Raw genomic sequence first — 27577 nt, forward strand, 5'->3', positions numbered from 1 at the left:
CACTGGGAACCCATTTCATAAGTTGTCATTCAGAAGTGATTATCTGATCATTACATTCACTTCTGTTTGCCATGCAACCCTGTTCCTCTGAGGATCCAAATAAAGAAAACTCAGGTTACAAAGATGCTCTGGACTATCCCCACTTTGCAGACATGAAAACTGAGACTTAGGAAGTTAAATGGCTTGCCCCAAACCTCAGGACTTGAAAGTGGCAAACCACAGAAAACTCAGTGGGAGAGAGACCATGACATACGGGTCATATCCAAAGCGCTCCAAGGGACATAAAGGAGTGGGGTGGGGGTAGCAGGAAGGGTTGGTTGTGTGCTTGCTCTGCTATCAATAATGGCCTGTAATAACAAAACAGTCCTGGCAAGGAAAAGTTGGCTTCTTAATTTCACACTGATCTATCCTTCCTCATGCACCCTTTCTCTATGAGGCATCAAGGAAAACTGCACTTGTCAATAACAGATATTTTGAATTTCCCTGCTAGTGCAGTGATTAAGACTCCATATTCCCTTATACAGGGGGCACAGGTTCGATTCCTGGTCTGGGAACTAAGATCCCACATGTGCATGGCGAGGCCAAGAAAAAAAGAAAATGAATATAAAAAAATAAGTGATATTTCAGGGCCCCAGTCTCCTTTGAGTTTCTGCTGTCCTTGATCCTCCTCTCCAAGAAGGCTGAGGGATGCACTGAGTGTTTACTGTGTCCGGGCAGCAGAGAAGGATGGGGATGGAGACCTGGGTCTGGTTTCCTTGTGCTGAGCTGTGGCTCCTCCTTAGCCTCTGGGGACCTGGTGTCTCCTGTCCACTGGTCACTGCCTGCCCTCTTGGCACTGGTCAATGCTATGGCTGCTAGAGCCAGGGACCTTCTCTCTCTTCACTGATTTTAAGAGCCTGGTAATCCTCCCACTATCTTGCTATATAGCCCCTCAGGCTCAGTTGCTGCCCCCCAGTGTCCAGCCTTCTAGACCCCATGGCTGTGACCAAATCTCAGCCTTCTAGGGTATGTGACAACCCAAGGGCTCAGAGAAGCTCAGGGTTTCCCTGCAGAGAGGCATGCGGCACCACCACCTTTTCAGTGGCGTGTCCCCTAGGGTTGCTAGGTGAGAAATATTCTGCTCCCACGTCCCTACAGCAGCAGTCAGCATTTAACCAGAAAACAAAAGGTACTTGGGGATTTAAAACAGAGGGATTTTAATACTGGCCAGTGGTGACACAGATGAGGGGAGAATTAAAAAGCCAAAAAGGGCAGAGTGAGGCACTCAGAGATCAGCAGTTATGTGAAGCCACCACTGCCCTCAGGAGAGGAGGTGAGCGGAGCCCAGGGCCTGCTGGCCCCTGAGAGATCAGACACCACAGAGACCTGAAGCAGAGAGGCAAGGGAGAAACACCCTGGCCTCTCTCTTCCTCCAGCTGCCAGCCATATCCACCCAGAGCATCTGGTTAGCTGGGAGCCTGGGAGACAAGGACCCCCAGAGGCTGCCCCTCTGAGATATAGGGCAGGGCAAAGAGTGATGTGGATGGGAGGGCAAAGGACCCAGGGCCAGCATGAACCCCCTCCCCAGAGGGAAATAAAGCCCCTCCTCTCTTCCTATACAGCACAGCAAGCCCCTTCCATGCTTTTGCCTGAAGGAGGCAGGACAGGATCCATGTACCTTGCCCTCTCTCCTCCCTCTGCTTCCTGCTTTCCGTGATCCACTGGGGTCCTGGTGGGCAGCAACCCACTCCCTCTGTCATACTCTGAGCTTATAATAACACCTTAGGGTACATGGGCCTTGCTCTTAGGGGTTTAAAGGTGGTAAAGAGACATTTCTCTCCAAAAAGTCCAAATGTCAAGACTATTGTATTAACATGGACAAACTTTGAGTCTCAACACTGATCATTAACACACGAACAAGCTTTGAATCTCAACATTGATCGATAACATCTGTTCCTCCTTCCTTGGAGGCAGTAAACCTCATGGTTCATGTCAGCCTTACAGGTGGGAGGCTGCAAAAGGAAATGATAAAGGAGAAAATGAAAATATATCAGGCTAATAGCTGAAGAAATAGTGTTCCCATGACACTCCCACTTAGGGTCACTGCAACTCTGCCTGGAGTGTGGAATGCTCCAGCAAACCCCATCAGGGGGTTTCTCTCATTGGTCCCATTCTACAGATGTGGTGCCACTGAGGCTGAGAGATTAATTGCCCATCCAGGATTTAAGAAACTGGATGAGATTTGAAACCAGGTCGGTTTTGATAGAGCTTTTTAGCATTCTTATTCATTTGTATGTGGCTGCGCTGGGCTTTCACTGCTGTGCACCAGTTTCTCGTGGCCAGCGAGGTGCTGCTCTCTGGCTGTGGTGCACAGACTTCTCACTGTAGTGGTTTCTCTTGATCCGGAGCATGGGCTCTAGAGTGTGGGCTTGGTAGTTGTGCTCCATAGGCTTAGTTGCTCCACAGCATGTGGGATCTTCCTGGACCAGGTTCGAACCCACATCCCCTGCATTGGCAGGCGGATTCTTAATCACTGGACCACCAAGGAGGTCTCCCAGATCAGTTTTGGATTTTCATTTCTGGCTGATTCTTCCTCTGTCCCCACCTCTAGTTTCTAAACTCTAAACTCTTTTTCCCCATTTAAAAAAAATTGTGGTAAAATACACACAAAATTTACCATATTAATCATTTTTAAGTGTCCAGTTGAGTGGTATTTAACAACATTGCATACCCATCACCACCATGCATCTCCATAACTCTTCATTTTGTAACAGTGAACTTCTATACATGTTAAACAATAATTCCTCCTCCCCAGGTCCCCACAGCTACCACTCTACTCCATGTCTCTATGATTTCTCACTACTAAAAGCACCTCATAGAAGTGGAATCATACAGTATTTGACTCAATAAGTATTTCCTCACTGATTTGAAATGCCACATTTATCATATACTAAGTTCCCATAGACACTGGAGTCTAAATTCTTCATCCTATTTACTCAAGCTATGCTAGCATCAAACTTTCAATTACTATAGCTGTTTTTCATAATTTGCTTGGTTTATTTTTTCATATAAACGAAGAACCTTGTCTCTTTCTTCCCCCGGCTCTACAAATCCATTTTGATTTTATCTATATATCTATCTGGCACTTATCCAGGCCTTACTGGGTACCAGACACAGTTGTGAAAATGTTAAATTTACAAGCCAATTTAAAAAGACACCTTGTAATTGTTATTCTTTTTAACTAGTATCTGTTGTTTTCACTCACTGGCTTATTTCACTCGGCATAATGTTCTAAGTTTCATTCATGTTGCGGCATAATACAGAATTCCCTCCCTTTGAGGCCAATATCTATTTCACTGTATGGATGCACCACATTTTGCTTATGCATTTATCTGTCAATGGACATTTGGGTTGCCTCCATGTTTTAGCTATTGCAAATAACGCTTCCACGAACATGGGTATACAAATAGCTCTTCCAGATCTTGCTTTCAATTCTTTTGGATATATACCCAGTGTAATTGCTGGATCATATGGTGATTCTATTTTTAATTTTTTGAGGAACCAACATACTGTTTTCCACAGCAGCTGTACCATTTTACATTCCCACCAACAAAGCATAAGTGTTCCAATTTTTCCACATCTTCACCAATACTTGTTATTTCAAGATTTTTTTTTAATGGTAGCCACCATAATGGATGTGAGATAGCTCTGTAAATTTCATCATCATTTTGATTTGCATTTTTGCCTAATGATGAGTGATATTGAGCTTTTTTTCATGTGCTTTGTGACCATTTACATATCTTCTTTGGAAAAATGTCTAATTTCTTTGTCCCTTTTAAAAATTAAGCTTGTTGTTGCTGAGTTATAGGCATTCTCTTTACAGCCTGAATATTACTCTCTTATCAGCTATGATTTGCAACTATTCTCTCTCATTCTGTGGATTGCCTTTTTACTCTGTTGTTGCTGGCTTTCCATGAGAAAAAATTTTAAATTTCCATGAAGTCCAATTTGCCTTCAAGTCTCAATTCTCACTCACAATACTCATTCCAGCCCACTTCTCACCACCACTCCCTTTTCAGCTTGTTGGAAATGTTCACTCAAGAGATGACACAGCTGGTGACCTTCTCTCTGATGGTCAGTCTCAGCTTGGCCTTTTCACAAGGTCATGAACCGGAACTCCTGTCATCGCTAAGTCTTTACTAACATCCCCCTGCACATGTGTTACAGCCGGGTCCTCCCCACTCCAAAAGGAGACCCTGAGATGAAGACTTGGGTGCAGGCGGTTTATCTGGGTGAGGCCAGGGAGCAGGAGTGAGGGAGAGCGAAACGAGGAGAGAAGCAAAGCCACTAGAAAACTGTCGTCTTGAGGTCATCACTATGAGCAACTAAAAACCCCACTGGGACACTCTTGGGAGTTTAAAAGATACTTCTCTCAATTGTCCCTGATGGATAGAAACATTTATCCATTAGCTCCCACCCTCCATGGATTGGACCTCTCCTGCACGTTTGGGCTGTGCATAGTGGCTGCAATGTGATGACCCCCAGATTCCCCTGCAGAAACAAGAGTTATACTTCCAGCTGCTGAAGGTGTTGCCCAAAGATGGTCCTCAGCTATCAGCCCTCCTGGAGATGGACACATTTCCTTCCAGGGAAGCCCATACTCTGGAATATAGAAGCCCATCACTGGAATATAGAAGCCTGACTCATCCCCCTAAATCGGGCAACTCTGCAGGGCCATCCCAGCTTCAGAGCATCCCAAGGAGCTGATCACGGGTGACTTCTTCCTCTGTCCACATCTACCTCCATAACCTCCCTTCCCTCAGGGGCTGATGAGTACTCCCTAATAAGCATCCTGCATGCTACCCTGCTTGGGGGGAGCCTGCCCGACCACAGCCTGTGTAGGTGCCTTGTCAGCATGCCTCTCCTCCAGACCAGGAGAACTGCAGAAAAGGAAGCAGAGGACACGCAGCTCATGGAGTCATGCTAAAAGCGCAGAGTGCAAGGGGACTTAAAGCTCACTCAGGACTGCTCACCATGGCTAAGGCCGCAGTCAAGCCTGGGAGGGTGTAAGGCAGGGCTCAAGAGGCATCTGATACCTCGTGAATTGGAGTTGGTTCCAAAATCATGAAACAAATCTGGGTTTTGCCCTACTGGAGCTTAACGACAACAATAACCTATTGCCATTATTTCTGAGCACCTTTGTGTGCCCAGGATAAATGATGTTAATGGGGAGGAAAAGTGGAAAATTATGATATTGAGAACTGTCATAATGAGAACAGACATAGGCTAAGAACTTGTTGGCCACTGATCTCCACACCCTGCCCCCGTCCCCAAAGAAAAGCCCTGTGACTTTTGTAAGCCCACAGCTGACTTCTGGTGTAGTGTCTTCAGTCCTGCAGGTCTGTCTCCCGCAGTGATGCTGGTAAGAGCCAGAAAACCTCAACATTCCACTCACCGTCTTCCAAGTGCCGCACGGAAAATGCCTCGTCACCAGGGAGGGCATGCTTCCAGTTCTTTTTCTCCCAAGTCCCTGCAAGAAGCTGAGGCCTATAGTCAGAGGAAACAAAAATTCTCCTCTCCATACTGCCAACGAAATCGTACCAGAGGATGCAAAGTGGCCTCAGAAGGAAGCTTATACAACACTGAGAGTTTGACATGGAGGAAGGGCTAAGAACAGTGGTACTGAACTCATGTGCTCACCTAGGTCTTTGCTGTGCGTGATCCTCCATATTTTGTTTCCTTTTGTTTTAATCACTGTTTCATGTTATTCAGCAATTCATTTAAAGGAGTTTTCCAAATAGATGACAAGCCAGAAGAGACGTAAAAGCAGACTGGAAATTCTATTAAAGGATAGAGGAATTTTATTTTACTTACCTGGCTAAGAACAAAAGACAAGGAAAGATCACGATAATCAAGAAAATAATTGCTGCAAAGATAGGAGAAATGCTGACTGGACCAAGAAGATACTGAAGGACCTTCAGAATAACTAAATTGCATTCAAGGTACTTAGTTGCTTGACTGTGGGCCAGTGGCTCCTTCCTAATGGATATTTATGAAGCGTGAGGGCCTGGGAATCTGGAGGTGCTCTCATTACATCTAGGGAAAGAGAGAGTCTCTTAATAAGACAACAAAGGTGAATAACTGCAGAGGGGTATGCAAAATACCTAGCAGCATTTTCAGATCTGTTCGTTTGGCATAGAGCCAAGCAGAGTGGAATTTTCAACCTCGTTCCCCTCTTCCAAACAAAGATCAAGCTAATAGTATTTGAGAGACGGGATTTTGCAGATTGAATCCCCGGCTTGGCAAAAGTGAGACTCAGAATTTCCCACAGCAAAAACAGTGATGGTGAAAGCTGCTGGAAAGAAGGCACCGCATGCTACCCTGCTTGGGGAAGTCTGCTTGGGGAAGTCCCCTGCTTGGGGAAGATTTGACAATGTCAGGGACCCACTGCTAAAGGAAAGTAAGCATCATTGAGGATTCTCTAGATCATCCACAAGAAAAAGGCAAAATTGTGTGGTTGTCATGTCACCGCTGATTACCTTCAATCTAGTCTCTAGTTTATCCAGCTGGCAGAGGCTTTGACTGGATTCGTCAAGCCATACCATGACTACCTGATCCTTGTTCTTTGAAGGAAATTAACCTGCCATAAGTCCTTGCGAGACTGCAGTTTCTGGAGGGCAAGCGGTGAGTCCAGTTCTCGCGTACCTGAGCTGTGCTTAGCACATGGCGCATGCGCAGGATCTTATGGCTGACTGGGTAAAAGGAAGCACAGGTTCCTTCATAGTTGCTGCTCTTCCCCATCTTCTCCTCACTCCCTACCCACCAATGACACACGGGCTTGTTTCTCAAGACCAAATGAGCAGCTGTTGAAAGTTGCTTTGAGCCTAGATTTTCCAGATAATCATATCCAAGAGCTCTCCAAAATAAAAGGTTAATGGGAAGTAAAGATCAGAAGTGAAAGGCACCAGTAGTCCAACAGAAGAAAACCTAAGCAATTAGAATAAAAATTCAGGAGGCAGGGGGAGCATAGAGCTGAGGGGGATCAGTGACGCTGGGTTTTGTAAAATTTAATAAAACGTATAATTGACCCTCATTAGATTTATTCACATTACAAAGAGAAAGCTGTTTGCTAATGAGAGAAGCTTTATTCCCCAAATTTCAGATCATGAATTCATTTCCCTTCTTCCTTGCTGGCTTGGCACATTTTTAAATGGCTCCGTTAAAACAGTTATTAATCCAAAATTAAATATCCATGACAATTAATCCCCCCAGAGCTAAGGAAAGTTGCCACTGCTTCTGCTTCATTTTCTCTGCCATCAACTTGTGAATTTGCTCTTTCTAAGTCTACGTGTGAGTTGTATTGAAGTAGAAGAAATATATTCTAGGTTAAAGGGAGGCAAATCAATAAAAAGAAAATAGAGACGGTGGAAACATTTGTTACTTGAACCATAGGTTGGCATTTTTTTCGTTACTGTGAACTTCCTGTTAAGGATTGTATTTAAGGATGAAAGAGCAAAAACTTTTTATTTTCTGCTGTATCCCTCCTGTAATAAATGAATGATAACTGTACCTCATCAGTGGTCTCAAGGTTTAAATGAGCTAACCTCCATGAAGGGCTTAGAACAGGGCAGTGCATCTGTAAGGGCTGGTCCCTGCCAGTTGTGATCGTCATTCTCTTCAGTAAGTTCTTTCCGGGCATTTTGGCTATTATTTTGACATGATGTCAGATAATATTTTTAAAAATATCTATCCAACATTTAATTTGGAGAGGCTCTGAGAAACTAACTTTCTATTAATAAACGTGTATTTTCTTCTATCTGAAATAAAAGTAATTTCACACATCCATGACATGCAGTCTTCTGGACCAGAAAACCCCTGGCAGCATATAAGTGGTTTAACTCTTGGGATCATGAAACGTTCCTCCCATGATACATTTTTCTGTTCCAAAATTTCAGCAACAGCAGCCAGTCAGTTCAGCCCTGGTCAGCTGACTTACAGTCAGTGATCTTGGCATGTCACCTCTCACGAGTAACTGACAAGCACTTGTCACAAGCACACACAAGTTACACAAGTAAATCACAAGCATACACGGTGCAGCCAGTCTTGGTCATGTATTTCTGCTCCAGATCCGCCTTCCTTGGCAATGACTTTTTGTCAGTTGTCACAAATCGCAAGAGAGATAAATTGGACTGAGGGTATTTTATTTCTATTTGAGGATAGTCTTTTTTCTTTTATTTTTTTTCCCCAGAACTAAGCCTAATTTACATTTTACCAGTTACACACAATGCCATGTTTGGAAACCTGAGTCAACAGCCAACACATTTTCTGAGGTGTATTTAAGCACTTCTTACTGCTGGCACTTCTAATTAGTGACCCTAATGGTCCACCCTTTAATTTAGCCTTAGAAGACCCCCCAGATTAACACCTCATTAACACTCTCTTCAAATTCTCCATCCAATTAAGTCTTACTATTTTTGCAAAAACCTTCGAGTTGTTTCAACATAGTATTGGCTGAAAAAAAATGCATAACCTAAAAATTGAGAATTATGTTCTATTTAGCGGACAAAACTGAGGACTTAAGCCCAGGACATAGCCTCTTAGCTAGTTCAGAGAGACTGCTCTGAACAGGTGAGGAAGAAGCCAAGTAGTTGGAACATCAAAAGATTATCATTAATTAAAAAAAATCAGATAGCTCAAGTGAGGGAATTTAACACTTTTCTATGTATGAGAAGATGCAAGGGTTCAGGTTCACTGAAATCATTCCTTTGATATGCACCTCACCCACCTGGGCCCAGCATCCGGTGCTTTCAGCATTCTGAGTCTCCTTAGGGCTCACCATCAGGGCAGCTGTAATGTGATGGCTTAATGGCTGCAATATCGTTTGTTTACAGCGGTAAAGAATCCTCCTGCTAATGCAGGAGACACAGGTTTGATCCCTGGGTTGGGAAGATCCCTTGGAGAAGGGATTGACAACCCACTCCAGTATTCTTGCCTGGGAAATCTCATGGAGCGAGGAACCTGGCGGATTACAGTCCATGGGCTCACAGAGAGTTCCGGACAGGACTGAGCACCTGAGCACAATGGCAGGCAACAGATCTCCACTCACAATAGGGCCAGTGCAACCTGTAGGAAAGCCAGGACAGGTAGGTGGAGGCTCAGAGGGCCACAGACCAGCAGAATAGGGTTTCTGGATGCAGATTTCATTCTGAGCTGGAAATGACCCATCCTTTGGGTTCCAGTAAAATCTGAGTCATTCATCTGCCGATGTCTCAGATGTAAACTGGAGCATCTCCCTGTAAGCAGTCCTCTTGACCATGAAATTTCTATCCTTGTCTCATATTTCTTCCTCACAGCTGCTTTGTGAGGTAGGTAGCTATATGGCTCAGAGACAGTTTAACCAAAATAAAGGTCTTATTTCCCTCATGGGACAAAACGTCTGGAGAAGTAGCAGCCAGCAGTAGCTGATCCAGCTGCTGGAGACATCGTCAGGAACCCCAGCACCTGCTCCACTATCCCTGAGTATGTGGCTTCCACCCTCATGGTCACAAGATGGCTGCCCCTCCTCCAACAACAGTATTTGTGTCCCAGGCAAGAAGAAAAAGAAGGGCAGAGAGAAAAAGGCATGTGTCAGCTAAGTCTGCTCATATTTATGAGGAAAGCAGTGAATCTCTTTGGAGCTACCCCAGCAGGCTTGTGGTCACCTCATATTGGCAGGAAACCAGCTATATGATCACCTCTGGGTGCAAGTGAGCCGGGGAGGGGAAGCGCTTTATCTGGGCCATGTCTTCCAGACTTGGTTGCAGTTCCCCTGGCAAAAATAAAGGGGACTGAAAGTAGGCGGGGAGCAGCATCTGCCTCTGTACTGTTATTGCTATTTTACTACTGGGGAAACAGCTTCAGAGAAACTTCAAGGCTTACTCAAGGCCATGCATCTGGTCAGTAAAAGACGTCTGAGGACTTCCCTGGGATGTTCAGTGTTTGGGAATCCACTTTCCAATTCAGAGCCATCAGATTAGATCCTTGGTCAGGGAACTGAGATCCCACATGCCTGCAGTGCAGCCAGGAAAAAAAAAAAAAAGAGCCAGACTCTGCCTCCAGAACCCTCATCTATGCTGGGCATGTGTGCAGTGATACCGTGAAGAGGAACACGAAAGACCCTCGTTGATATTCCTCCTCCACCATGATACAGACACAGCACAATTACACGTGGCAGGAATGGTTGATCTGTTGGTTTATCCGTTTATTTATTCTTGTGTGATTGTGCTGTGTGTCGGTGTGTGTGCGTCCATTCCTGGGTAATCTCTTTTGTTTATTTGCCAGTGATGTGGATATAATTTGTGCTTCACTGGTGCTTTTACCCAGGGAACAAAGTCCAAGTGACTTAATTCAACTGTTTACTTAGTCAGTGGGGGAACGGGAACGGTGCCAGACTTCTGATGACTTGCAGGGGGATGAGCACTCCGCTCTGTTGGAGACATGACCCTCCTCCATGAAAGAAATCCTAGAAAAATCAAAGAAGCGGGACACCTCCAGGGTCAATAAACAATAACTCTACCATGTTTCTCTAATGAGGTGGATTCAAGAATTAAAAATTACTTTCGGGAGCTGCTGGATGTGAGTCTGACTATCCAGAGAGCCGGGACCTACCCTGCAGAATGGACTGGAGCGTGACTTTGCTCCTTCTTCAGGGCCTGGGTACCACCTGCAGGCTGAAGTGAGGGCGCTGCCATCCTTTTTGGCCATTTCCAAGTGGCTCGGTGGTAAAGAATCTGCCTGCCAGTGCAGGAGATACGGGTTAGATCTCTGGATCAGGACGATCCCCTGGAGAAGGAAATGGCAACCCCCGCCAATGTTCTTGCCTGGGAAATCCCATGGACAGAGGAGCCTGGCGGGCTACAGTCTATGGGGTCAGAAAGAGTTGAACACGACTTAGTGACTAAACAACACCAAGAGTTCATTGCAGTCTCCCCTTCACCTTGTACCATTTATATATATCTTAATAGCTTTATCTCAGTTCAGGTCAGAGTCACAAAATCAAATCCACAGTGGATGTTGGCACAGAAAAGCAGACCTATAGCCAACAATACTGTTCTACTGACTTAACCACTCCCTCCGGTGCCACAGTCACCTCCAGTCCTTGGCATGGGGAGGTTCACTGCTGGACCTGACCTTTCTTCTTCCCATGAGCTCCACCAGATTAGCCCCTTCTCATCCTTCCAGGCTTGGATTAGCTGTCTCTGGTTCTCTAGGATAGGATTAGGGTCTCTTCCAAAGGGCCCCCCAACCACCACAGTGCTGCCCAGTTCTGTCCAAAATCAGAACCAACCACCCTGTGTGGTTAGTGGATAACTAGAATGACCAGATCATCTATCATCTAAACCAGAACTCTTCAGAAGTTGAGGTAGCACGTTTAAGCATTACACAAAGACAACAAGCAGAAACCAGAACATGGGCTCAGCCCTAGTGATTTCAGAGAAATGAAAATAGGAGCATTAAAAAGGGTGCATCTTACAGTCAGTGAAATGTGGCGTTTAACGTTACAGATTCTTTTTGGACAAGTGAAAAACATGCCTTACATGGTCTTTGTGAGCATTCTGTTGTTTCTGTTTGTTTATTTGTTTCTTAAGTGATAGAACCCAGAATGGGCCAGAGTTAAGGGAAGCAGCCACTTTGGTGCACTGATTGTAGGGCTGGAACTTGGTTCAATGTATCTGGAAGATAACTGACACTGTACATCAAAGGCCTTAAAATGATTCATAACCTCTGACTCAGCACTTCTATCTCTGGGAATCGCTCCTATGGAGATAATCAAGGTCATGAAAAAAATTTGTCTGTGTTCATCATAGCATTAACAAAAAATGGGAAATAATTTAATAGTCAGCCTATAAATAAAGTAAATTATCACACAAACCTTTTGGTAGAATACAAAGAGCCACTCAAAAATTCTGTTGTAAAAGTAGGTTTAATGACAGCTTGTTAAGCAGAAAAAGATTTACAAGGTAATTCATACATAATTTAGTTTTATCTATAAAATGTTTGTAAAAAAGAGAGCTATGTATATTTTCTTTTTATGACAGAAAATTTCTCTCTATATTTCTAGTAATTTGTTTTTTCTTTTTTTTAATATTTTCTAATTGTGAATATAAAAACTTAAAATTACCCCCCACAATGAATCTTATATGTACTTTTATATAAAAGCAAATTTTCAGTGGTGTTTTCATGTTTTTATATTACGTCTGACTTTCAGAAAAGAGGTATTTCTGAAATACATTTCCCCCAAGGCTGAGAGCTGGTTTGGAATAACAAAGTCAAACTGGACAAACATGTTTGTTTGGGGCATACAAACAGCCAATTTTGTTGTAAGACCATACTTTTATACTGTTCCTCTAAAGAATTTTTTTAGGGAGAAAAAATAGGTTTTCCTGCTTGTCTTTTTAAATCCACCTTAATAAATATCTAGAAAACCTATGTGCATCTTCCAGCAGAAATGCTGAGCCCCCAGGCCTTAGGGCCCCAAATTCCTGCTGCCCTGCAGAGTGATGCTGTCCCACTCTGCTCCTTGACAGCAAGGAGAGCAGCTTTGCCAGGGCAGGCCTCAGCCCTGGTCCAGGAACACTCAGCGTCTTCCCGGCACAGAAGCAGCTGCAGTTTCATGGCTTCCAGCCTAGCAGTGTGAGGACTTTTGATTTCTCAGGATCCCTCTTTTTCCCCATTACTCCTCCAACCGTTCCAATGCCTTGTAAGCAAACTTCTCTATCAAACTATCTCTTTTTGAAATTCCTAGGTGGTTTCTATTTTCTGGGTTGTACCATGAGTGATGTACCATCATGGTTCAGATGACCAGATACAGCATATTTCATATTTTAACATTCTGGTAACTGACTTTTCAGCACCCTTCCAAAAAGTTGGAAACCCTAACTGGAGAGTTTGAAAACCTGTCTCCCTCCTGCTTTGAATGCTCTTTAAGATGGGAGAAATCCTTGCTGTGATAACTGCCTGGAACATAGGAGCTTTCAGGCCATAAGGGTCTGAGTAATTGTGCCTAGGCTTCAGCTGTCAGTAGTAAGGAAGCCCACCACCTCTACCCCAAGAGCCAGTAAAAGCCAGCACAGAAGAAATGACATTGGCATCCAAATGAAATATGCCTGAGAGAGGGCTGGGAGCTGCTACAGGGACGCTTTATGGGGTCGGGGAGGGGAGGTATGTCCTGGGGTCGGGGAGAGCAAGGGCTTATTGAGAAAATGTGGAAGCTGAGGTTTGAGCAGTGAGAATGGGAAGTGAAAAGAACATTCATGGGGGACACTAGATATTTTTTATGTTTCCTTGTTAGGCCTAAATGCCTAACAAGGAAAGTTAGCTAAACAAATCCTCTGGGTCTCTTTGACTCGGGGGGCTTAGACCAGAATTCCTCCTGGTTAAAACACCACCAGGAGTCTTTCTGTATTTAGAATACAGAAAACTAGCAAAGTGGTATTTTATTTATTTAGTTAGTTAATGTGATGTTTGTTTATTTATTTAGTATTTTGGCCATGCCATGTGGCATGTGGGATGATTCCCTGGCCAGGGGTCAAACCTAGGCCTCCCCAGTGAACGTATCGAATCCTAACCACCAGGGAACTCCCCAAAGTGTTATTTCATTCTTTTTTTAAATAACTTTTAATTTTATTTCTTTACTTTTGGCTGTGCTGGATCTTTGCTATTGGGTGGGCTTTTCTGTAGTTGCTGCAAGTGGGAGCTACTCTCGTTGTGATTCTCAGACTTCTCATTGTGGTGGCTTCTCTTGTTGTAAGCACGGACTTTAGGGCTCGGGGCATCAACAGTTGCGGCTTCTGGACTCCAGAGCACAGGCTCAGTAGTTGTGGGGTACTGGCTTAGTTGCTCTACAGCATGTGGAATCTTCCCAGATCAGGGATCAAACCTGTGTCTCCTGCATTGGAAGGCAGATTCTTCACCACGGAGCCACCAGAGAAGCCCCCAGATGAGGTATTTTAAGGGGGGCAACCACCCCTGCCCCCAACACACACACACACACACATGCACACTACTGACTTCTGGTGGACTCTGCCCCATTTCTCTAACAGCAGAAATCCCAAGCTGGAGACACTGTTGGATTCCCTTCATTTTTCCCTCCCTCCCAGAGGGCAGTGTAGGGCTCACCCAGAACCATGGGAGTGAATGGATGGGCCTAGAACAAGAGTTCTGGTCATATATGGAGGTAACTGAGAGCCAGTCCTGGGTCTTAGTCATTTCTATATCTCAGAAGAGCAGCATGTAGTCGGCACTCAATAAACATTTATTGAATCCAATTCACGCTACCCTTCTGTGCATGTCCTCTTCTTTGCTTCTTCTCTATAAGTCTACCAACTGGAAAGCACTTTGCAATTCTGTTTCTGAGCCAAATACACAGCATCATTTCTTTGAGAAAACTTCTGGGACTTGGATTCTTTTTGAGAAATCCCTAGCAATAGGGAGTCCAACCAAACGGTGTAAGGATAAAGAGAAACAGTGATCAGTGTATTTTTGCTGACTGGTGTGCAGCTCAGATGCTAACTAGTACCATGTGAGCAGGCCTCATCAGACGTGTAACAGCAGTGAAGTGGCTCACTTCTTGGGTGAGACTCACTTGAAATCTCTTTAGAAGAAAGAAGGTAGGAGATGCACTTCCCCTTCTGAGAAGTAAGTTGGCAGGGCTCGCTAATTAAAGTTAAAAGCAAATGTCTGAGTCACACTTCCTGGCTTTCTGGCTCCTTCCTTTTGGTCTCCCACTTATTTCTGAACCATGTGCCGCTCTGCTGGAAAACACTGTGGGTAACACATTTGACACTAACATAGACACTAATGATTTTAAGTTTTTCCCACCAAATCTGAGGGTTTGTCTGAGATGCAAATAAATATATGCTTTGGGCTGTGAATTTTCCGGTTGCTATGAATTTTTGTGTTCCACATGGCTTGTTTTCTTTTTTCTCTAAAGCAACAAAGGTTTTCCCAAATGCAGGTGTGTGTACTGGGAGAGAGGGTTAGGTGGGAACTTACTGATCCCAAGTTGATAAAGTCCTGTGGGGCCAGGAATGTCATTGTCACTTTTCTCACAGGGAAAGGGAGTGGAAACTCAATTCTTGGTGTCACAGCACATGTTTCTAAAGCAAACTCCTTATGGTTTTGTAATTGATTTTCAATTTTTGTGTGTGTGTGTGAAATAATACTGCAAGTCTGGCAATAAAATCATGGATTCCTTTCTTGCATGGTACAAACTTGGGGTCCACTCCCCAGAGACAACCATTGCATTCAGTTGTTTCTCCTGGAACTCATTCTCCTGTTTCTAAATAACATGCCCATGCTGCAATTTCTTGATTTATTAGTGTTAGAAATGATGTGTTTACTTCATATTCAGTTAAGTAAAGATTTTGCACTCTTACAGATTCCATTTTACCCGTTCTCCTAATATGCTACTTCCAGAATTAAACCAGTAGTCAGTGTTTACATTAGTACAACCCTGTCAGTATTGATCACTGCTCAAGCAGAGAGACACTTTCACCTTTTTATCTCTCGTACAAGTTTTGGTTTTCCTGGAGTTTATCCTTGCCTCTTTTTTATCATTTACTTCATTTTCTGTTTCAATTTCTATGTCTTCCCTGTATCTCCTAATGGATCTGTCCAGTGTCTACAGATACATATTCTAAATGAGCAACCATATCAGATGCTTTATGATTTCCTAACAGCTTGCCTTCCACAACTATCTATCTTTCTCCTTTATTCTGGACTTATTGCAGACTGTATCCCACATTTCCCCTCATCCTTCTGGGTTCTTTCTCTGGTTTGATGGATTTAAAAAGTTTTCCTCTCTTTTTTTCTTTCTGGTTTTTTTTTTCTGTTATTTTACTGAAGTACATCCTTCAGTAGCTTCCCAATATTGCTTGCTTGAGAAGCAAGCTTTTTGAAACTGTACCCATCTAAAAATATTTCCTTTAAAATGTGATTGACAGCTTGAAAATATAAACCCTTTGATTCAAAACTGTCCTTGCTTGTATTTTTAAATGCATTGCTTCCATTACACTTAGAGAAAGCCAATGCCATTATGTCGCCCAGTCCTTTTGTGTGGGACCTATTTATTCCCCTCTGTGGAAGCTTTCAAAATCTTTTCTTTTTTGTTGCTGATGTGCCTTGATACTGAGCTCTCTTAAGATTCCTGAACTTGGGAGGGGGGTTCATGTTTGGGAACACATGTAAGAATTAAAGATTTTAAAATTTAAAAAAAAAAAAAAGATTCCTGAACTGGATGATATTTATGCCATCTCAACTTTAGGAAAGTTTTCTTGTAATGTTTCTTTAATAACTTCCCCCCCTTTCCTTTCTGTCACTCCAGACTGATTATATAATTTTATTATCTTCTCTGCCCTATCACTGACCTATTTACCTTTTTGTTCTGTCCTCTGGGGGAGTTCCTATACTTTGTCTTCTACTTCTGTTATTTAATTTTTTTAAATTTTAGTTACATTTAAAATTTTCAGGGCTGGTTTACACTCTCTGTTGCTCCTCTTTCATAGTATTCTTTCTGTTCTTGTTTTTGTCTGTTAGTTTCTGGCAGGGCTGAAATGTATTTTCTTCTCTCTCCCTAAGAGGATTAAGCTAGTGAGTAGGAATATTCATGTGGTTGGGGGAAGGGTCCAGGCATCTTTCTCCACTTGGAGCACAGGCAGGGCTTGCAGACTGGTCCATGTCAGGGATAGGGGTCCAGGTTGCATGGTCAAGCCTAGCCTTGCCCCCAGTGGCCAGAAACCGGATTTTCTTTTTCTTTTTTTTTTTTTTTAGGTTCTGAGGATTCTCTAAAGAAGAATCTTTCCATCTTCTGCTCATAGTAGAGGTGCCCAGATGCCTGTATTTGGGGACATGCTAAGAAAACAACAGAGGGACCCACTCAGGACACAGACTTCTATTTCATATGTTTACTGTGAGCCCATACCTCTCTGCTACCTCCACTGTGTCCATGTCTCCTGAATCTGAAATGTCTAAAGGGAATCTTTTTCTTTAGAAAAGAAACCTCTCATCTCTTGTGGGTGACATTAGTATCATACCTGTTTGGGGGTGACAAACTGCATCCATCTAAGATGTTAAATTTAGATGTTTATATTTACATTGTTTATAATGAAAAAGGATATAACAAATATCATACACATATGATCTCAAAAAAATGACATAACTGTCATATTCCAAGATAAAAAAGATTGTAAACTTAGTTGGGAAATGTTGCATGTATTTATCAAATGTTGCAACATTTATCAACTAAGTTGATGATATATATACATACATACACATATATATATACACATATATATACATACACATATATATATACACATATATATATATACACACATATATATATACACACATACACATACATATATATATATTTGGCTGAGCCGTGTCTTAGTTGCAGCAAGCAGGATCTTTTTTTTATCTCCACCTATGACTTGTAGGATCTTTCATTGTTGTATGCACTCTTATTTGCAGCACGTGGGATCTAGTTCTCTGATCAGGGATCGAATCCAGGCCCCCTGCATTGGGAATGTGGAGTCTTAGCTATTGACCTCCAGGGAAATCACAATGTTGTGAAGACAAAGGAAAAGTTCTTAAAGGAAATTAAAGTGCTACTCCAGTGAACACAGGAATGATAAGAAAGCAAAACAGCCTTATGTAGAGGTTAGTTTTAATGGTCTGGATAGAAGATCAAACCAGTCACAACATTCCCTTAAGCTAAAGCCTAACCCAGAGCCAGGCCCAAATTCCCTTCAATTCTATGAAGGCTGAGAGAGGGGAGGAAGCTGCAGAAGAAAAATATAAAGCTAAGAGAGGTTACTTCATGAGGTTGAAGGAAAGGAGCCATCTCCATAAGATAAAAGTGCAAGGTGAAGCAGCAAGTGCTGATGTAGAAGCTGCAGTAAATTGTCCAGAAGGTTTATCGTGGATAATTGAAGGTGGCTACACTAACCCACAGATTGCCAACACAGACAAACAGCCTTCTAGTGGAAGAAGATGCTATTTAGAACTTCTGTAGCTCAAGAAAAGTTACTGTCTGACTTCACAATTTCAAAGGACAGGCTGACTCTTCATAGGGGCTACTGTAGCTAGTGACTTAAAGCCAATGTCATTATCTATCTAAAAACCCCAGAGCCCTTAAGAATTATGCTGAATCTACTCTGCCTGTGTTCTGTAAATGGAACAACAAAGCCTGAAGGACAGCACATCTGTGTACAGCATCATTCACTGATTACGCCCACTGTTGAGACCTATTGCTCAGAAAAACAGAGATTCCTTTCAAACTATGACTATTCAATGACAATGCACCAAGAAACTCTGATGAAGATGTATGAGATTAATGTTGTTTTCATGCCTGCTAATGCAAAATCCATTCTGCAGCCCATGCATCAAAGGGTCATTTCAACTTTCTATTTAAGAAATAAATTTCATAAGTCTATAATTGCCACAGAGAGTGATTCCTTTGATGGGTCTGGGCAAAGTCAGTTGAAAATCTCTGGAAAGGATTCACCATTCTAGATGCCATTAAGAACATTGGTGATTCATGGGAAGAGGTCAAAATATCAATATGAACAGGAGTTTGGAAGAAGTTGACTTCAACTCTCTTGGATGACTTTGAGGTGGGGAGGGGACTTCAGTGGGGGAAGTAACAGCAGATGTGGGGAAATAGCAAGAGAATTAGAAGTGGAGCTTGAAGACAGGACTGAATCTCTGTAACCTCTTGATAAAACTTGAATGAATGAGGAGTTACTTCTCATGAATGAGCAAAGAAACGGTTTCTTGAGATGGAAACTATTTCCAGTAAAGTTATTGTGAAGATTGTCGAAGTGACAACAAAGAATTTCAAATACTACAAACACTTAGTTGATAAAGCAGTTGCAGAATTTGAGAAGATTGATCCCAATTTTAAAGAAAGGTCTACTGTGGGAAAAGTGCTAACAGCAACTCATGCTACAAAAAAAAAAAAAAATCATTTGTGAAAGGAAAAGTCAGCTGATACAGCAAAATTCATTGCCTTGTTTTAAGAAATTACCACAGCCACCTAACCCTTCAGAACCACCACCCTGACTGGTCAGTAGCCATCAACATAGAGATGAGAACTCCCTGGTGGCGCAGTGGATAAGAAGCCAAGAATCCACCTGCCAGTGCAGCGGGCATGGGTTCAATCCTCAGTTTGCAAAGATTCCACGTGCCACGGAGCAACTAAGCCTGTGCGCCACAACTACTGAGCCTGTGTTCTGGAGCTGGGGATCTGCAACTGCTGAGCCTTCATGCTGCAGTTACTGAAGCCCACCAGCTCTAGGGCCTGCAAGCCATAACTACCGAAGCCCATGCACCTAGGGTCGGTGCTCTGCAACAAGAAGAGCTACCACAATGAGTAGCCCATGCACTGCAGGAAAGAGTAGCCCTGGCTCACCGTAACTAAAGCAGGCCTGCATAACAGCAACAAAGACCCAGTGCAGCCAAAACTAAAAATAAATAAATAGAACTTTTTTAAAAATGGAGATGAAACCCTCCATTAGCAAAAAGATCATTCTCTCTGAAGGCTCAGATGATGGGCAACCTTCATTAGCAACAGATGATTTTTTAATGAAGGCGTACACATGGTTTTGGTTTTTGTTTTAGACTTAAGAGTACTGCACATTTAGTAGACTACAGTATAGTGTAAACATAACTTTTATATACACGGGAAGCCACATAATTCAGGTGACTCCCTTTATTGTGACAGTCACTTTATTTCAATGATCTGGAATCAAATCCACAGTATCTCCCAGGTCTGCCTATATAACTGTGGTAAGTAATGAGGAAAACCACGGTAAGAGGAGGGCCCACGTGGGCTTTGTGGGGAGTGGGAAGGCTTCCTTGGGAAAGTAACTTTAAACTGAGATGTGATGTTTGAGTAGGAACTCCTAGAGGAGTGAGGGAATAGGCAGTGGAAGAGAGTGTTCTAGACAGGAGAAAAGGCCCCCATCTAGAGGCAAGGATAGAAGAGGGGGTGTTTGAAGAACTCAAAGCAAAGCTGTGGCTTATCCTTCAAAGGTTTCCCAGAGATAAATCCGCATACCTATGGACACCTTATCTTCGACAAAGGAGGCAAGAAAATACAATGGATTAAAGACAATCTCTTTAACAAGTGGTGCTGGGAACACTGGTCCACCACTTGTAAAAGAATGAAACTAGAACACTTTCTAATACCATACACAAAAATAAACTCAAAATGGATTAAAGATCTAAATGTAAGGCCAGAAACTATAAAACTCCTAGAGGAGAACATAGGCAAAACACTCTCTGACATAAACCACAGCAGGATCCTCTATGACCCACCTCCCAGAATACTGCAAATAAAAGCAAAAATAAACAAATGGGATCTAATTAAAATTAAAAGCTTCTGCACAACAAAGGAAACTATAAGAAAGGTGAAAAGACAGCCTTCAGAATGGGAGAAAATAATAGCAAATGAAGCAACTGACAAACAACTAATCTCAAAAATATACAAGCAACTCATGCAGCTCAATTCCAGAAAAATAAATGACCCAATCAAAAAATGGGCCAAAGAACTAAATAGACATTTCTCCAAAGAAGACATACAGATGGCTAACAAACACATGAAAAGATGCTCAACATCACTCATTATCAGAGAAATGCAAATCAAAACCACAATGAGGTACCACTTCACACCAGTCAGAATGGCTGCGATCCAAAAATCTGCAAGCAATAAATGCTGGAGAGGGTGTGGAGAAAAGGGAACCCTCTTACACTGTTGGTGGGAATGCAAACTAGTACAGCCACTATGGAGAACAGTGTGGAGATTCCTTAAAAAACTGCAAATAGAACTGCCTTATGACCCAGCAATCCCACTGCTGGGCATACACACCAAGGAAACCAGAATTGAAAGAGACACGTGTACCCCAATGTTCATCGCAGCACTGTTTATAATAGCTAGGACATGGAAGCAACCTAGATGTCCATCAGCAGATGAATGGATAAGAAAGCTGTGGTACATATACACAATGGAGTATTACTCAGCCATTAAAAAGAATACATTTGAGTCAGTTCTAATGAGGTGGATGAAACTGGAGCCTATTATACAGAGTGAAGTAAGCCAGAAAGAAAAACACCAAAACAGTATACTAACACTTATATATGGAATTTATAAAGATGGTAATGATAACCCTGTATGTGAGACAGCAAAAGAGACACAGATGTATAGAACAGTCTTTTGGACTCTGTGAGAGAGGGAGAGAGTGGGATGATTTGGGAGAATGGCATTGAAACATGTATAATATCATATATGAAATGAATCGCCAGTCCAGGTTTGATGCAGGATACAGGATGCTTGGGGCTGGTGCACCAGGATGACCCAGAGAGATGGTATCGGGAGGGGTTCAGGATTGGGAACATTTGTACACCTGTGGCGGATTCATGTTGATGTATGGCAAAACCAATACAGTATTGTAAAGTAAAATAAAGTTAAAAAGAAAAAGTTTCCAGGTTGTTTAAGAATGAGTTGAAGCAAACTGATGCTCCATGGCCAGAAAGATCCTTGAGGCCACAATTGCGATTTTGATCTTTATTTGGAAAGTGAGAGCAGATCATGAAATGGTTTACACCAAAGAAGAAACATGGTCTCATTTTTGTTTGTTGGTTGTTTTGTAAAAATATCTTGTATTTCTGAATGCAGGAAAGGTTGGCAGCTAGCAAGCACCAATGAGAAGTAACAGTTGAGTGGTCCAAGTGAGAAAGCCAGTGGGTGGGCAAAACTGGCGATGAAGATGGAGGGAAGTGATATTTAGGGGGTGAGTATTAATGGGCTTTAGGAAGAGGTGCATTAGGAACGGTGAGGGTGAGGGAGATGTCCAGAGTTCAGTACAGGTGCCGTTTAGGGAAGCTAGGGGAAGGTTTTGGGGGGAGGGAAGGGAGAACATGAATTTGATCCTTGACGTGTCAGGCGTGAGATCTTTTGAGCCATCAGAGCAGAGGTGCTGAGTGCAGAGGGGCCACTGGATTTAGAAGCCAGAAGTGGAGGCACTGTGGCCTGGAGGTGTATATTTGGATGCCAAGGGCACACTGACTGTTGGCACCTGCTTCCTGTGGCGCTGTCACACGCCTTAACAAGGGCAAGGTGTCAACAATATAAACAGGCAGAGACCTCAACGAAAATCTCCTTCCCTCAAGTGCAATCAGTGAACAGGCTGACAGCTCATGGTGTGCCAGGTTCCATCCTAGAGGCTGAGAGGGAGTTAAGGAGCATAGAATTGACACTCTAGCTGGAAAACAAATAAGAGGAAACCCAAATAAGAATACGGAAGCCAAAATGCAGAGTGCCACGCGAGGCTTTAAACCAGCAGGCAGAGACTGCTGAGAAGGAAGCAGAAACATGAGCCTCTTGGTTTTTCCTGTGGGCTGAAAGATATACCACCCCAGTGTCCATTCTCCTGCCTCTTCGGGAGCCCTGTTGTCACAATTTATCACTTATCCTTGCTATGTGCACGCGTGCATGCCTACTGCTTCAGTTATGTCTGACTCTTTGCGACCCCACGGACTGTAGCCCGCCAAGCTCCTCTGTCCATGGGATTCTCCAGGCAAGAGTGGGTTGCCATGTCCTCCTCCAGGGGATCTTCCCGACCCAAGAATTGAACCTTTGTCTCTATGTCTCCTGCTTTGGCAGGCAGGTTCTTTACCACTAGTGCCACCTGGGAAGCCCCATCTCTTGCTATCAGTTCAGTTCAGTTCATTTCAGCAGCTCAGTCATGTCCAACTCTTCTTAACACCATGGACTGAAGCATGCCAGGCCTCCGTGTCCACACCAACTCCCAGAGTTCACCCAAACTCATGTCCATTGAGTCAGTGATGCCATCCAGCCATCTCATCCTCTGTCGTCCCCTTCTCCTCTCACCTTCAATATTTCCCAGCATCGGGGTCTTTTCAAATGAGTCAGCTCTTCGCATCAGGTGGCCAAAGTATTGGAATTTCAGCTTTAACATCAGTCCTTTCAATGAACATTCAGGACTAATGTCCTTTAGGATGCACTGGTTGGACCTCATTGCAGTCCAAGGGACTCTCAAGAGTCTTCTCCAACACCATAGTTCAAAAGCATCGATTCTTGGGCACTCAGCTTTCTTTATAGTCCAACCCTCATGTCCATACACTACTACTGGGAAAACCATAGCTTTGACTAGACGGACCTTTGTTGACAAAGTAATGTCTCTGCTTTTTAATATGCTGTCTAGGTTGGTCATAACTTTCCTTCCAAGGAGTAAGCATCTTTTAATTTCAAGGCTGCAGTCACTGTCTGCAGTGATTTTGGAGCCCAAAAATATAAAGTCTGCCACTGTTTCTCCATCTATTTGCCATGAAGTGATGGGGCCAGATGCCATGATCTTTGTTTTCTGAATGTTGAGCTTTAAGCCAACTTTTCACTCTCCTCTTTCATTTTTATCAAGAGGCTGTTTAGTTCCTCTTCACTTTCTGCCATAAGGATGGTGTCATCTGCATATCTGAGTTTATGGATGTTTCCCCCAGCAATCTTGATTCCAGCGTGTGCTTCATCCAGCCCAGCATTCTCATGATGTACTCTGCATATAAGTTAAATAAGCAGGATGACAATATACAGCCTTGATGTACTCCTTTTCCTGTTTGAAACCAGTCTGTTGTTCCATGTCCAGTTCTAGCTGTCGCTTCCTGAACTGCCTACAGATTTCTCAAGAGGCAGGTCAGGTGGTCTGGTATTCCCATCTCTCTCAGAATTTTCCACAGTTTATTGTGATCCACACAGTCAAAGGCTTTGGCATAGTCAATAAAGCAGAAATAGATGTTTTTCTGGAATTCTCTTGCTTTTTCCATGATCCAGCGGATGTTGGCAATTTGATCTCTGGTTTCTCTGCCTTTTCTAAAACCAGCTTGAACATCAGGAAGTTCATGGTTCACGTACTGCTGAAGCCTGGCTTGGAGAATTTTGAGCATTACTTTGTTAGTGTGTGAGATGAGTGCAATTATGTGGTAGTTTGAGCATTCTTTGGCATTGCCTTTCTTTGGGGTTGGAATGAAAACTGACCTTTTTCAGTCCTGTGGCCACTGCTGAGTTTTCCGTGTTTGCTGGCATATTGAGTGCAGCACTTTCACAGCATCATCTTTCAGGATTTGAAATAGCTCAACTGGAATTCCATCACCTCCACTAGCTTTGTTCGTAGTGATGCTTTCTAAGGCCCTCTTGACTTCCCATTCCAGGATGTCTGGCTCTAGATGAGTGATCACACCATCATGATTATCTGGGTCGTGAAAATCTTTTTTGTACAGTTCTTATGTGTATTCTTGCTGCCTCTTCTTAATATATCCAGCTTCTTTCAGGTCCCTACCATTTCTGTCCTTTATTGAGCCCATCTTTGCATGAAAAGTTCCCTTGGTATCTCTAATTTTCTTGAAGAGATCTTTAGTCTTTCCCATTCTATTGTTTTCCTCTATTTCTTTGCATTGATCACTGAAGAAGGCTTTTGTATCTCTCCTTGCTATTCTTTGGAACTCTGCATTCAAATGGGTATATCTTTCCTTTCTCCTTTGCTTTTGGCTTCTTTTCTTTTCACAGCTATTTGTAACGCCTCCTCAGACAGCCATTTTGCTATACAAGATAGCAAATGCCGAAGTCTTTCTTCTGTCCTGATACCCCCAGAAATAGCCCCCCCTTCCTCCTGCATGTCTTTCCTTTCCTCCCTCACTCTCTCATTCCTTCTCTACCCCATCACCAGGCACCTGTTAGGAGGGAGCACAGACTCACAGAATGTGAAGATTAAACCACTGAGCACTGAATTGACCTCTCTGTTAAGGTGGGGAATAGGGGGAGCCCCCGGCAGAGTCATCAGAGCCCTCACTCAGTACATATGCCCAGACTCCCCAACTCAGAGCAGCTGGATACTCCCTGGGGGCTTCTGCAACTTCTCTATGGGGTCACCCCTGTCCTCATGGTCATGTTAAATTCCCCGGTAGGCTCCATGACAGTGGGTTTTCCTGCCTATCCTCCAACCTCCCAAGACAAACCTTCAGGTTCTGACCAAATACTGTTGGCTTTGCTTCTTGGCTCCCACATGAACCTTCCCTGGGCAAAGTGCTAGGGTGGGCATCGCACCCCCTAGTCCAGTGGCCTTCTCCTTGAGCAAAGTCAGGGGGAGAGGAGATGCTGGGAAATCTTGTCACACATCTATTTGTACACTGTGAATTGTGGGGCCACTGACTGGTGACCCAGAGCAAGACTCTTCCTTCCTGGTGTTTTTGTGTCAGCCTCTCAGGAGAGCCATCACAGCCCTGGGATTTCTCTGAGTGCTGGACTGTAGGGTGTATCTCAGGAGCATTGGAAGCTTCTTGATCTCGAGGGAAGTAACTGCTCCTCTGTTCTATGGAACCAACAAGCCGAGACCTGAATTCGTGCTAAATCCCACACAACTCGAGCACCCAACAAAAGTCTCTCAACTTGTCATCTAAATGCCAGGCGTGGTGATGGCTTGGATCCTGGACTGGGGTGAGGGGTGGGGGTCAAGACTGCTAAAGAAAAAAACAGTGGTATTGGGGCAATTGACAGAGCAATGTTAATTGCTCAAATTTTTATTTTTGAGTTGTGATTATGTAAGAGAATGTCCTTTTACTTAGCAGGTACATGTGAAGTACTTAGGGACTTAGGCTTTGAGTCTCTGTGATTTACTCTCAGACATTTAGCAAAAATAAGAAAGGAATAAATAGTGTATATATTTCATATCACCCAACCTTATCAATTGAAAGAGAGAGAAAAAAGTAATAAAGCAAAAAATGGCAAAATGTGAACAACAGGTGACTCTATACGAAAAATATGAGAGTCCAGGGCAATATTCTTGCAATTTCTCAGCAGATCTGAGGGGTTTTTTTCCCCCTTCAATAAAAGTTTTAATTTTTTAAAGGCTCTACATTGAATAAATATGCTATTTTCATGCAGTAGGCATACTGGAGTACTCAGTAGTAAGAGGATGAAGTGGTAGCTATCCTTGTTAAGCTCTGCGTGGGTCTTCCCTCCCCTTCTCCAGAAAGCATAACTCCACACAGGATCCTTGGATCCTGCCCAGATCATTTCAAAATCAGCCACACGATTCTGAATAGCTGCATGGCCCAGAAGTATTGCTAATGGGCTACTCTATTAGAAGTGACTTTGACATTTGACTTAATGACTTTCCCTCCTTCTCAGTTTGCTTTGAAAGACTAAGTGGTTTTCCAAACTTGACAGAGTCCGATTGGCCTTTGAAGGCAGACTTTAGCATCGAGCTCATGGCCTTGCACTTTGCATCTGAAAGTTCCATTACATTTTCCCAAGCTTTATCCCAAGGAGTTGCTCCACCTACTGCTACCATTAATATTACATATCTTGGCAAAGGACCTCAGAGTAAGTGCTTCTGGAACCTGCAACATCAGGAGGATCTTCCCTTAGGCCTTTCTCAAGAGTGCACCTTCCTGAGCCTGCTGAACCAACGGCACTCAGAAGGGGTTCACTCAAGCCAGTGCTCTAAGACCATCAGCCCACTTGGAGGGAAGCAAAAATTCCCAGAAGCATTGCCACTCCTATGTACGTGGGGACCTGGGGGACAGGGAGGTCTCCAGAACCGGGAAGGAGAGAGTCATGTAGAGCAAGCTGCTCCGAGAGAAACTATGACCTTCAGGAGGGGCCAAGGTCAGCCACAAGCACCCTCATGGAATAAAAGCCCTAAGACTCATACACCACCCTCTGACATCCTGCAGGGGCTCCCCTGCCAACTCAGTCAGAAGCCAGAGGATGAGGGGTCTATGGAGACAAGGACCCCCGAGCACAGAGTGTGGGTCTGGAGGGCCAATGGGAACATATCTGGCATATTCCATTTCCTCGTCTGTAAAACGGGATGTTGTCAGGGTTAAATGAGACAGTGAAAGTGGATGGCCTATTGATTTAATTAAATTTCAGGAAGGAAGGCTTTGTGGGGAGGCTCTTCCAGGAGGGAGCTGTGTGCTTTTGCTTTGCTTCACCATGAAGAGGAGGGTCAAGAGTGCTGATGATGTTGCTAGTAAAATACTTTCTGATTTCAAAACTTACTACAAAGCTGCAGTAATCAAGACAGTATGGTATTGACTGAAGGGCAGGCAGCTCAATGGAACAGAATGAAGCACCCTGAAAAAAAAACAACTCTTTCATGTTTTAGTCAGTTGATTTTTGACAAAGATGCCAAGACAATTCAATATGGGACAGAATAGTCTTTTCAACAAACGGTACTAGGACAACTCAATATTTACATGCAAAAGAGTGAATGCATACCCGTATCTTAAATAGCATACAAAAATTAACCCCAAATGAATCTAAGACCTAAAACTATAAACTCTAAGAAGAAAACAGGTATAAATCTTCGTCACCTTGGATTAGGCCAGGATATCTTAGATGTAACACTTAAAACACAAGTAACCAAAGTGAACTAGATTAGTCTGACTTCATCAAAATTTAAAATGTTTGTGCTTTAGAGGACACCCTCAAGAAATTGAAAAGGCACCCCTAGAATGGGACAATATTATTGCAGATTTTATA

The sequence above is a fragment of the Capricornis sumatraensis genome, chromosome 10, assembly GCF_032405125.1.
Source record: "Capricornis sumatraensis isolate serow.1 chromosome 10, serow.2, whole genome shotgun sequence".
In the NCBI taxonomy this organism is placed as follows: domain Eukaryota; kingdom Metazoa; phylum Chordata; class Mammalia; order Artiodactyla; family Bovidae; genus Capricornis; species Capricornis sumatraensis.